This window comes from Porites lutea, chromosome 2 (assembly GCF_958299795.1).
Source record: "Porites lutea chromosome 2, jaPorLute2.1, whole genome shotgun sequence".
Classification (NCBI taxonomy): Eukaryota; Metazoa; Cnidaria; class Anthozoa; order Scleractinia; family Poritidae; genus Porites; species Porites lutea.
The window spans coordinates 17,980,384-17,993,087 of record NC_133202.1 but is presented as its reverse complement, the minus strand read 5'-3'; the positions used below and the strand labels follow the sequence as shown (position 1 = coordinate 17,993,087).

The following is a 12,704-nucleotide window of genomic DNA, read 5'->3' as shown; positions in this document are numbered from 1 at the left end:
TTTTATTTTACGCTGTTTACAGTGGTGTTATCTCCTCAGCCCCTGTAGATTTTGAATGATTATGTTTTCCTTTGCACTTTTCTGTTATTTGGTACGCGTGTTTTGCCACGCGGCCCCCAGTTCTGTGGGTTTACTTCCTTGTCCCAGTGTATTTGTTCCCTTGTTTTCCTGGTTGTTTTTCTATTCTTTAGTTTGTGTGTTATTCGTTCCTCCCCTTTTCTGCCGTCATTTCATATGTTTTTCTTCCTGCGCTTCCATGGTAGCCTGAAAGAGTGTCTAATGCCCTACTCGGATTACTGACGCTCAGGCTACCATCCCTTAGGTGGTTTTTCTCACGTCTTCTCTGCACCTTAGGTTTTCCTTTTTACCTTGGACCTTTACCTCCCTTGAGGAGACCTGACTCATTATAAGCCTCGTGGTTTCTTTCAGGTCTCCTCGCCATTTACTTTTTCTTTAATCTCATTATTCCAACCATGCATTGTAAAATTTTGTATTATATGGCAAATAAAGAATGAAATAAAAATGAATAAACAGTTTATTTGCTAATGTTACCACTCAGAGGCTGGCAGCCTATTCGTGTTTTACCACGCAGTCCTTTTGGTATTCCCTGAAAGACCTCCTTGCCCAGCTCTCAGTAAGTATCAGCAGTCTAGGTCTTTCACTATACTCTGAGTTTATGAGTTTACTTTTGTTCCACCCCTTCACCTTCAGTGTTGGAGAACTGGGTTTTCTCTTCTTTGAGTTTTGGGACCCGGTTTTGAGTTTTGGCAGTGTCTGGGTTCTTTAGGATGTATATAACATTTAGCTTCCTGGCGCAGTTCCATTTCTCCGTCTCTTATTCAGCGAGTGTGATAGGGACTGTTGCAAAAAGTATGCTATTTGCGCCAGTCCCTTGCAACGCGAGTATAAATAAGAGCTCCGCATCTCATTCCTGCCCAGTTCGCATAAGAATCCTTTGGCTGCTGGCAGCCGTGAATTGTTGGTCTCTCCCTTTCATGTATCCCACCTTATGCGGCCACGCTTCTCTTTCCCTCCCTCCCTTCCCTGTCCTTTCCACTTCCAACTCACTCAAATGCGGTTCCATTTATCCATCTCTTATTCAGCGTGCGTGAAAGGGACTGTCGCTAATAGTATGCTATCAGCTTTTGTAAGGTTATTTAATCTTGCTTGTGAGACATAGTATATTACTTGAAACATCCCACTTCTTGGCATTTTTTCTCCGGTTTTACATGACTGAGATCATTGCCGGCGTGGAATTTTTGCACAGAAAACGTGTAATTCACAGGTGAGTAGAAGTACGAAAAGTACTTGAAATCAATCCACACTTGGTCATTAATCATGATTACTTCAAGATACATATTATGGCAAAGATAAAAAAGCAATGGATTGACACTGTCGAACCTATGTGTAGCGGCCTCCCATGGCCGTCTCCTAAACGGCCACCAGTTGCGTACATAATTGCATAAAAAAAATTGCAATTTTCAATACTCCATTCTAGGACTCTATTGTTGTAAATCTTCGACGAAATTAATATTGTAACGTTCCTGAGAGGCGAAACAGCCGAGAATATAACATAACAACAGCTCTAATTGAGCATTGCAAGTAATATAATTACAAAGGGAACATCGCCCGCCCACTAACACTTATAGGAACAGCCCATTTCCGAGTTCTCGCATTGTAGAGATCTGGTGCCGAAATTAACTCGCGAGAGCTAGGCTAAGTGTATTGCATCCTTTCGAACATGGAGGTTTCGAGTGAAAAAAAAAACATGCAGTGAAGATTTCTCAAAATTAAAGGTTTATGAATTGAAAAATTATTTGCGAGAGAGAGGTATACAATTAAGCGATGGCAGGCAAGGAAAGCAGAAAGCTGAATTGCTTGATTTATGCCAGAAAGCAGCGGTAATGAAGTAGAGGAAACTGGATGATTCTGCCGAAGACCACATAAAGCTACTGGAGGACAAATTGCAAACAAGTCAAGGGAAGTGGCCACACCCTAAAACCTTGAGCGCTTGGACGCACAACTTCTCCAAAATCCCAGAGTTCACGTTCGGAGACCTTTATAATTATTTGGTAGGTAAGGATGATTATTCGCCTGAAAATCTTCGTTCGTTCAAAAGTCTGCTTGGCTTTAGGTTGTTTCGTAATGGCCAAATTGTTGACCAAAAGTATTGTCCAGTGGAGGGAAATGGCTTTTGCTTTTTCCAGTTTAAAGTTAATCCCATAGAAAGGGATAAAACTGAAGACAGTCAAACCATATATAATGAATTTGTAATTTTAAATTCAAGTGGAGAGGTCCCCTCAGCCTTTTGTCCCTGCAAGGGTGGAAGTGATGGCTGTTGTAGACATGTAGCAGCCGTGTTGTTCGATCTATAATCCACAATTAGCAACAATGTAATGTCTACGGGCACTTCAGGGAAATGTGAATGGAAAGATGTCGTGGAAACAATGTTTATGTTATTCCTTTCCAAGATTTGAAAATTGTAACAGCAGAGTTTGGAAAACTGAGAAGGACCCTGTAATATATAATATGATCACCATCTTCATTTAGACCCTAATCCTATTATTAATATAATTGCATGAGAACAATGGAAATACTGAAGATCATGGGAAGCAATTTTTCCTTTTTCTCCCCAAATCCAAATTGCAACAGAAGGTCAAGCTACAGATTTTCCCACTTGGCACTTTTTCAATGTTTTTTTTTTTCACTTCCAAAAATTTCGGTGGAAAATGTTTGGGCATTGGACTCTGACAGACCATTTTCTGAACAATCCGGAAAGACACACTGAAGAAGCAATGGTCAAATGTTAGCACAGCGTTCACCAAACAGTGATGAAATCCGGGTGACATAGCCACTTTAACAACTGGTCTGGTTTACACTACGTAAGTTTTAGGAATGATATTGAAATCACAAGACTTCAAACTAAATAATAACAGTGTGACTACAGCGTACAATGATATTTATCTTGTCAAGGGCTTCAGCAAGTTGCAAAGTCCTCTACAGACAATCAACATTTAATCAGCCAGTTTTGCCAGGGTAAGAGGCAGATTTCCCTGGAAGACCTTGAAGTTTTTTAATCTCTTTATGGCCCTCTTCACGTGAATACGTACTCTTGCAATCTGGCGTGTGGACTTTGTTGCTGCAAGTGAAAGTTCTTTTCCTGAAAAAATTTAAAGTATGTTACGTGGAATTTAACATTCACATTTATTTTATTTATTTATCTATTGCCACTAGACACAGGTAACTTTTCTGTGTGTTAAACAGTGTTGATCATTCCACTGCCATGGCCACACAGTGCTATCTTCGTTTTTTGTCTACAGTGTTTTCAAACAAAATCAGGATGAAGTGTTTGATAAGGTACGTTCTGTTACTATATTAAAGGTTTTTTGTGTTGTCAGTAGTAGTTTCGCTATTAAGTGCAAAAACAAGGTACATTATAGTCACGACAACCCTTTTTTATTTTCTTCGTATCAATAATAACTAGTACGCCAGGCCAATGTTTTGTAACAGAGAAGATTCATTGTCGGACTTAAAACCCCAACTGAATTTTAAATACATTTTAAATAAAAGAGATGTTTTGTTCGTTTGACCAGCTCAGGCTTTAGTATGGGAACGAGAGGTTGCTAAAATCTCAGCTATAAATTCATTATGTGATCTGCTTACTAATGGATTAACAACGTGTCCTTCCACATCCATTGAACATTAATGCAAATTAAAAATCCCACACATCAGTCCAGGTTAAATTTGGGTGATGTTGATTTTTGTAATAATTTTTAACCTTTGATTTTATTTAGGCGGATAACAGCCCTGTCAATTCCCTAAACGCTAAGAAAATTAACAGGTAGTTTTAAAAGTAATTAAGCAGCTGGTAATTGTTGGATATGCAAGTTTGGGAGTGCTAATAGACCCTTCCAAGGTTTTTTTAACATTTGACATGGACCAGTTAGTGAAAATCCTTTGACACCACTGGACAGAGCACCTTCAAATTAGTAACATGGGCAAAGTTGCAAAAATTTATAGACGTTTGCAAACTTGCCCCCACCATAAAAACGTCCGTAAAATTTCGTGACTTCGAGGAGCTACATCTTCGTTACTTTTTGACAAATCACTTTCAAACTTGGTAATTTTTTCTTTCAAGGCGCTCTTTCCAGTGGTGAACGTTTTTGGGTGATGCAAGAGTTGGTTAATTTCCTTTTATTATTATTTTTTACATATATAAAGCAAAATGTTAGTGCGGGAGGAAATCGCGTTTGTAAGGCGAGCAATCGAGATAATCGACACGAGTGAGGAAGAGGAGGGCTCTGAGGATAGTCAGCACGTACCTTGAGTGACAGATAATGATAACTTATACAGTATCTAATAAGTACGGACATTTAGGGTGATTCTCCAGCTAATATACAAACCGTTCGTTCTCCAGTCAGTTCATTCGCGAGATAATCATCAACTGTAGTCCAAACATTTTTATGTTGACAGTCAGTGGTCTCGATTTTAAAGTGACAATTTTCTAAATAAACTACAACCGTAGAAAAACGCCGTTTTACAGTACTTTTTCTCCCTCAAAAGCGACGTTATACATGAAAATGGCTGTTTAAGGGAGTAAGTCTCAAGATCAAGGTACTCTACATAGTTTATATTACCCAAATGAGCCACTCAGGTTCCATGATTGTTCTTAGCGCAAGCAGTTTAAGTCATTTTTATTGTTCCTTGTTCCATCCAAGTTGTAGCGAGACCAACTACAGTTTTCCGACTTTCGGAATCTTCTATTGGTGATAAACGAATCATCCCAAAATAGCAATGGGTTAATTAAACATGAAGGTGCTGTTTTGTAGAATGTCTTAAGAAACAGTGTTTTTTTTTAGGAATTCAAGAAGTATTACAAAGATGACGGCCGCCTTCCTTATTTCGAGAAAGGCGGACAATCACCATATTCCAGTAAAGAGGGTGTAGACATTCTGCTGAGAGTGAAAGAACCATGTTGCACTGAAGTCCCCCTTCAGGTGATGGAGAATGCTTCGTTTGTAATAGATTTAGATGCTCTCCCCCACCCCGAAGGGGCGAATGATCTTGGCAAGTGGATTCATATTGGCTCCCCGAAAAGCTATATTGCTGTTGAGAGAAACAAAAGTGGCCATATCCTGGATGTTTAAGGAACAAGGCAGAAAAGAACGGATCTTCAAGACAAGGAGGCACATATCGGAAGCGGATATCTTTCGTGTACGATAGCAAGTCAAGAAGGCACCTACTGGCATTGCATCAGTATTACTTTGAAGGTGAAGAAACCCTTTTGAACCTTAAGGAGCATGGAAATGAAAAAAACAACACAGAGCCTTATGTTTCAACGAAACCAAGCACATTCGAACAGCTGACAGAAATATCCAGAAGCTGCCAACCCCAAGGGGTCTTTTTCGAAGCTGTACGTCAGAAGGGGGGATTGGACTTTTGCCGCTCTAAGAGTGATTTGTCGCGGAATTCCAGGTAGGTGCAGAACGTATTATCGTCTACTTCGGCATCCTTTATGCTGTCAGCCAGTTCCAGTAGAGATATCTTGCTTGAAGCTATGGAAAAGTGCAAAACTAAAGACGGTTATGTCAGAGAGGTAGTTGGTGCACCGGAGCCTATGGCCTTTCTTGCCGCTGAAAGGCAGCTAAAAGATATCGAGCTGTACTGTTGTCAGGAAGACGCTTTTTCAGTTCTTGGTATTGATCCGACATTCAATCTTGGCAATTTTAGCGTGACTCCAACGACCTACAGGTGCCACAAAATTGTTAACGTATCAACAGGTAAATCACCTGTTTTCCTTAGTCCCATGCTTGTTCATCAGAGCAAAACGGAAGAAACTTACCAATATTTAGCCTCATCAGTCAAGCAATTCAATCCAAACACCGTGTCGCTTCAAGCCTTTGGCACTGATGACGAACGTGCTTTGTCAAATGCATTCAATGAAGAGTTCCCTGTGGTTGACCATCATCGTTGTTTTATCCACCTGCATAACAACATTGAAATGAAACTCTCCAGTATAGGCATAAATGGGCGTTTCCAAAATGAACTTCTTGACGACATTTGGTCATGATGCAGCAGCCATCTCGTATCACGGAATTGTGGATTCCGATGATTCGGATGACTTTTATGCAAAACTGTGCTCGCTAGAAGATGTTTGGAATGCTCGAGAATGGGAAACTCCACATTCTGCGACTGGTTTGTCAAAAATGTTGCTGACACAATCAACGCATGGATGCTGAAACCCATGCGACAAAAGGGAGGACTTGGGGATTCCCTAAACACAATAAACGACAATGAAGAAGAAAACCACCTGTTAAAGCTGAAGACAGACCACAAACGTGTGAACCTCGAAACGCTTATTGAAAAGAGCCATGAACTTGTGAAGGAACAAGATTCGTTGCTAAAAGGAGCAATCATTGACCAGGGGAAATGCAGATTGTCAGATGAATGTAAGCACCTGAAGATATCCCCAGAAAAGGGGAGAAAGATGAATCGTACGGAGAGAAGAGCGTACACCAAAAAAGCCAAAGAAAGTGGTCCCATGTCACAAACGTTTTCCACACTCTCCATATCACATACACAGTCTGGCATCTCTGGTATCCCAGAAATCATTTTATCCCATCAATTCCCTGAGGCCCAGAGGCTCTTGCGAATGAAAAAAGTTAGACATGGCTTTGGGGTAAACGATACTTTATTGGTAACATCTGATACATCAGCGAAACCACATGTCATAAGGCAATGCAAAAATGGTAAATTCTGTTACGATGATGACTGTCCTGCATACAACCATTCCAGTCTTATGTGCTCACACACTGGCGGGAGCAGAATTCAAGGGTAAACTCGTAGATTTTGAAACATGGCACAAGAAAACTGGTGTACAGACAAGTGTGACAAAAATGTGTACTTATGGGCTGGATGTTGGCAGTGCTGGTAAAAAGCCACATCAACGAAAAAGAGCGAAGAAGACCAAGGGGACAGAGAACTTCATTGTTGAACATGTAGACAGACTGCGAACTCCATCCCAGAATCGCCAGCCCGTGAAAATGAAGATTGTTCGAAGAAATGGAGATTACGAAGTCTTGCAAGAAAGTCTAGCACAGACAGACAAAGGGCCTCGTGAGGACATCAATTCGTATTCTCTTGTGTTCCTGTCTGATCATCCCCGAGTGACAACTTGTACAGGATGTGGAATCAAATTTGCTCGAAAGGCCGATGGTGGACTCTTTCCTCCTGCATGACGTCGCCATTACACACAAAGAGCACCGTCCCTGGAAAGATAGAAATACCGGGATCTTAAGAATTGGAAAGGAACAGGCTGTCTATTTTCATTTAAATATCTCTTGCGTTCAGAAAGGAAACAGTATCAGTAGAGCTACCTTTGATGGAGCACAATTAGACGATCATCCCATTGTCAAGCAACGTCTGAACAAGGAGCATAAATATTTCCTCTTCCAGCAGTTGAACATTTCACTATAAATGAACAACACTGTAAAACGTTCCATGTCGGAAACACTACTTACGAGTAAAAAAGTTGAAACTCAGCAAGCAGAGCATGTAGTTAAAATTTAAAACTATTATTACTAAGTAGCAATAACAAGCCATAAGAAGTATCCACCAACTAGTTTTGAATGAGTGCAACCATTGTCCTAGAAATGTAGAGAGAATATGAACGACGTTACAACGCTAGTGCTCATTGCATAGTCAACTAAATTTCACTTTATAACTTGCAGTTGCTGGATGCCAAAAAGCCCCTATTGATTGAGAAGCGACCGCATGGTATGCACCACACCTAATGTTCACGTTCATGTTACGGTATTTGACTGAACTGTCTCGTTGCAAAGTGACTTAGCTAACCAGAAAAACAGTTTTGCAATTTGTTATTTTGATTTCCTCTGGGTGTAGACATTTCTGTTAATATTTAAGCATTCTTTATTATATAAATGAAGTTTCCATAAATTAAAATAATGAGTTTATTTTGCCTTCCGTTCACAACATGGTACTCGGTGACTCTTTTTTTTATTTTGGCCTCCTCAAACAAAGCTTGAAGGCTTTTAAAGAAAACCTGCTTTGATTAATAGTGACGTGAAAATAGTTTTTTCCATGGCTTATCGGATGTTCTGAATGACTGACACGGCGTCCATGATCTGCTACAGGTCATCTACCCTTTGTTACACACTTTGATTCACCTAAGGACAAGTCGGTTATGTACGAATCTCGTATAAATGCTTTATTTGCGGCCCTTAAAATAAGAAGTGGCAGTGAGTTGTAAAGCGAGAAGTGATCATGCTCGCCAAACAGTGAACTGAATGTCGTTATTTCCCTTTTGTGAAAGAATTAAACGCCACTTTTAATCGACCAAACTAATGCACAACGTGGTGCCTGTTTACGAAACGGAGACTCTGCAAAGACCCCCTGCATTGAAGAAAGTGAAACCGCTGTCCTGGTCTTCTTGCTGATAGAAAATTGGAGCCCTAAGCAGAGTAGGGTGGGTGGCGGTCGCCAAAATGTATTTAGAATAACAGCATTCGACTCCAAATAACTAAAAAAGGAAACTAGATTAATTGTGGCATAAGTGAGCTTCGAACCCCAAAAGTGCTAGCTCCGAAATCTATCGCATGTGCCACTACACCACGGGGGATTCAATTATTGCAACAATATTTTTTTTTGTTTGACATATTTTTAGTGGCAAATCTAACAATAAATGCTTGCTAACAGTGCTTAACCATAATCAAGATAGTCAGTGCGATTACTCCTATGTAAAGAAATATTTTGTGTAAACATCATAAGGTCTCTGATGTGGTTCTGGACAATGGAATCTAATGTTGACCTTAAAGAACACATTTTCACAAAGTAAGAGATATCACATTTATCTCCAACTTTACCTCCCACGTCCCCTATATTTGACGTCCCGGAGACCCCGTCCCACACGTCCCTACATCCAAAACATCCCCGTGTCCCATTGATGTCCCCACGTCCCTCCCCTCATGTCCTTAAGTCCCAAGTCCCCTCACACGCGTCCCAATGTCCCTGTCCCAGTTTTATGCACAGCCCCTTAAGCTCGCGAGTTCTTGGCTTAAGCCTATGTTGCCTCATAATTCAATTCTTTTTACGAAAATGCCTTTCTTTTGTCCTTCTAACACTAGGATAAAAAATTCCATAGGTCTGGAGGTTTATATCACAGAAAATACAGTCAATATATATGATAAGCTTTTGCTGGCCATATTTTTGGCGCCTTTTTTAAACTTGCTTTGCTCAAACAAAAATGTGATCTTTAAATGCATATATCATCAATTTCTTACATCAGACTGGTCAAAAGAAAGAGTAAAAAACTGGGCAGCTGAGGTCTTTGATGAAAACATCACTGAAAAATTTCTAGCCCAAGAAATGACAGGGGCAACATTGTTCAGTGAACGAATCACCAGTGTTGGGAGTATGTAGCCCCTTTTTGCTGTGCTAACGTTGGGGAAGCACGAGAAAATTAGGAGTCTTGTTGAGCGGTTAAAAGGTTAGATTTACTTTCAGGTTCATTTCCACGGTTCTTACTGTATTTTGCCTAAATTAGTGCCAATCAAATCAAATCTGCTAATCTTCTAATGAAACCAAATATTGAAAATAAGGCAACATCAGTTTTAGTTAGCATGCACGTACATCCTAGATTTAATACGTACGAGCTTTTATAGTCTTTCACAAACCCAAATTAAATTTTCGTTTTAATTTTGACCAGCTGAGGAGAGCTCGTACTGAATTAAGAGGCTGGATGACAAGAGATTTCGACGCTCTTAGAAACATTATTGAATCCCATTCACCTTAAGATGAGAGAGTGGAAGAAAAGCTCAATTCAATTCTTGCAAGATTGCAGAATGCCGAAGATTTGCAGATGGAGATTGAGGGCTCTTGAACGACGACGATGAAGTACAGGCTGAAGTGGACGCTAAAGGTTCCTGGTTCGATATGGTCAGAGAACGTATTCATAAACTGAAATCGTGGTTAAAAAATCGGCAAAAGCAAAATTCGAGAAGGCAGAGAAAGTGGATCCCGCCACTTTAACTCCGAAGAGTACGTCATGTACGCCCAAAATGAAATGAAAATTCAGGGTAGCTGGGCATGATAACATTGATATACCTCCCGTGCAGAAGTTTGTTTACCTAAAATTATTGCTGACCGGTGAAACAGCTGGATATGTTGCTGACTTTAAAACAGAAGAAGCCAACTATGATGTTGCTGTAGAGCGCCTTCAGTCACGCTATGGTAAGGATGAAGTACAAAGGAACCGGCTCATGACAAAGTTAGAAGACATGAAACCAATTGATCAGTCAAACAAGGCGATGAGAGATGCTTTGGATGAACTTTGTGCAACTGTTCGAGCGCTTCAAGTACAAGGAGTTACTCCTGATCAATATGGAGCCTTATTGATGCCTTTGATTGAATCAAAGCCTCCCAAGGACTGGAGATTGGAGTGGGCCCGACAGAAAGCTGCTTTGGAAAAGGACACCATAACTTTCTCAAAGTTATTAGAATTCTTGGATCCGGGAGAGTGCCGACCAGTCAGATGAGAAGGGTCAAACATCTAGGATAAATCTACGGAAAAGGGAAAATCACTGTTGCCAACTGCGTCAGGTTTAATAGCAAAGTCTGTGACCTGCACCTTCTGCAAGGGTACACACAGCCCTAAAGAGTGCTCCATACCGATGTCAGTTGAGGATCGCTTCAACAAGGTGCTGACATAAAGAGTGCTGGCGTGGTGATGAGAACTGTGTGTGTTGCAGTAGGAAACGTAACCGTCAGAGCATTGTGTGACACTGGGGCCACGTTTACATTGATGTCATCTCAGCTGGCGTCTATTGTGCCGAAGAAAGTTGTTGAAAAACGCCGACTGCGGATTGAGACACTTGGAGATGTGTTGGATGGTGAATTTAATTTTGCTGAGGTGACGGCACGGGGAGTGAACCTTGCAAATACCTTCACCTTTCAGGCTGTGGTGGTAAATAATCTCAGGTGTTTTTGAGAGGGTAGATCCTGAGTCGTATCCAGCTCTTCAGGAGGTTGTCAGTTGTCTTCCAATCCTTGCTGATCTCGCTGGTCCTGGTGCAGACAACATCGGTATTGTGTTTGGAGAAGATTGCTGTGACAGTATTATTCACGGTATGACGTTGAAATTGAGAAATGGTCTAAAGGGAACACCACCAATTTTCGGGTGGATTCTTCATGGTGGAGATAGGTCTATCCCAGTTGCAGGCATGGCAGCTAGAGCTCATGCCCACACGTTTAGAGCTTCTGTTCACGAACAGCTTCAGAACGTCTGGACTTTAGATCATCTTGGTGTTACAAGTGATGAGATGTTGGAACGGGATCTTGAACTGGAAGTGAAGAACACCATTAAGTGTACTGAAACTGGCAAGTTTGTTGTGTCGTGGCCATGGAAGCCTCAAGCCCGAAAAAACTTTGCACTGAATAAGGTCATCAGTGAAACAAGACTTCGTTGAATAGTGAGAAGGATGACACCTGAGGAGTATACGGCATACGACAATCAGTTAAAGATTCTCCTACAAGGGGGCCACATCGAGCTGCATTCCTGAATGCTATCTTCCACACCGGGGCGTTGTCAAACTGGATCGGGAGACAACGAAATTGCGTATAGCACAGGAAACTTTTTAAGATTCCCAGTTGGGAATTAAATGGGAAATTTTCCCATTATTGGGAAAAACCTGGGACAAGAAATTCCTTTTTTGGGATAATGTTGAGAAGTAGATGTCTCCCAGCATCCTAAAAAGGGGTTTTTATTGGGAAATACACTGCGCTTTCTCTTGTATCCCAATTTTGGGAAAATACTGTGAATATTTAGTTACCAATGTTATTCCCAAAATTGGGAAAAAAAAGGAACATTTCCCCAAGTTATTCCCAGACTTGAGAATAAAATGGGAACATTTTCCCAACCTATTCCCAGACTTGAGAATAAACTGGAAACATTTCCCAAGTTATTTCCAGACTTGAGAATAAAGTGGGAACATTTGCCATACCTATTCCCAGACTTGAGAATTAATTGGAGACATTTCCCCCAGCTATTCCCAGCTTTGAGAATAAATTGGGAACAGTTCCCCAAGTTTTTCCCAGATGTGAGAACACAAAATTTGCCCATGTAATTGCCAGTCTTGAGGATAAAATGGGAAAATGTCCCCAAGTTATTCCCAGACTTGAGAATAAATTGGGAAGAATTCCCAAATTTATTCCCAGATTAAGCGCAACATAGTAATATTTTCCCAAATTATTCCCAGACTTGAGAATAGAAAAGGAACATTTCCCCAAGTTGTTCTTAAACTTGAGAATAAAATGGGAAAATATCCCCAAGTTATTCCAAGTTGGGAATAAAAAGGGAACATTTTCTCAAGTTATTCCCAGAGATGATAAGAAATGGTTATACTTTCCCAACAAGTTATTGCCAATATATTGTGAAAAAGGGAAAATTGCTCCAAGTAATTATATGATACCCAAAATTATCAATAAAAAGTGAACATCTGCCCAAGTTCTTCCAAAAATTGTTAATAAAAAGGAAAAATTCCCCCCAAAATTGAGAATAACTTGTGGACAATATGAAGTGATATGGCCCCAATGAATTTACAACCCCAAATTAATGATTCCCAGCCTTTGTCTCAAAACACTCACTGGTGTATTCTAGTTTTGCATGGTAAATCTAAAAAAAATATTAC

General features: G+C 40.4%; 2 protein-coding genes and 1 pseudogene across 2 annotated transcripts in view; 2 read left to right on the top strand and 1 right to left on the bottom strand.

The window, feature by feature from the left end:
- Positions 1–12,704, top strand: part of LOC140926704 (52 kDa repressor of the inhibitor of the protein kinase-like) — a 145,939-nt gene that overhangs the window by 48,125 nt on the left and 85,110 nt on the right. The gene's annotated exons all lie outside the window — the stretch shown is intronic.
- LOC140925750 (uncharacterized) lies at positions 4,226–6,070 on the top strand (annotated as a pseudogene).
- LOC140927919 (uncharacterized) overlaps positions 12,492–12,704 on the bottom strand; it is a 31,809-nt gene continuing 31,596 nt past the window's right edge. The window contains exon 2 of the mRNA XM_073377619.1: positions 12,492–12,704. This exon is cut by the window's right edge and continues 1,055 nt beyond it. The gene's annotated coding sequence lies outside the window, so the exon portion shown is untranslated.